We start from the raw sequence: 780 nt of genomic DNA, 5'->3' as shown, positions 1-780 counted from the left end.
TGTTCGGTTAGCTGGTAAATGTGCAGTTTATTGTTTGAATTTGTGGGGAAATATGGATGCTACAAACAGTAAGCACGATCATGAAAGAATTATTTCCATTTTATATTTCATTAACCCTTATTGATTTATTAGCATGTACCCCCAACATACGTATATACATATACCTATATCTATCTATCTTTATATCTATCTATCTATCTATCTATCTATCTATCTATCTATATATATATATATATATATATATATATATATATATATATATATATATATATATATATATATATATTGTGTGCATGTATATCTGTGTCTGTGTATGAATGTGTATATATATAAATATATTATGTATATATATATATATATATATATATATATATATATATATATATATATGTATGTATACAATCACCAGAGAATATTATTTTTCCTTGACAGAAACTGCCGTGGTACATAAAAATGAGTGAAATCATTAAGGGCAATTTGGACGATAAAGGATTGAAATAAAGGACTTGTAAATATGCATTCAACTTTACTTCGGTTTAACATCGAGTCCACAATGAGGAACACTCAGAGCCACAGAGGCGTATCCAAGGACTCCCAAGAGATGAATAAAGTACCATTTTAGGAAGATGACAAAGCAAAAACAAGCAAATAACAAAAAACAAACAGACAAACAATGACAAACAACGAATACATAAATTTCAAAAATGATCTTGTCATGGAATCAAAAACCTTTTCACATATATTGAGTATGATGACTGATTATCAATACTCTAAATTTTA

The sequence above is a fragment of the Penaeus japonicus genome, unplaced genomic scaffold (assembly GCF_977035675.1).
Source record: "Penaeus japonicus unplaced genomic scaffold, GWHDUDI00000001_assembly GWHDUDI00000034, whole genome shotgun sequence".
Taxonomy (NCBI): Eukaryota; Metazoa; Arthropoda; class Malacostraca; order Decapoda; family Penaeidae; genus Penaeus; species Penaeus japonicus.
This window is presented reverse-complemented; position numbering follows the sequence as displayed.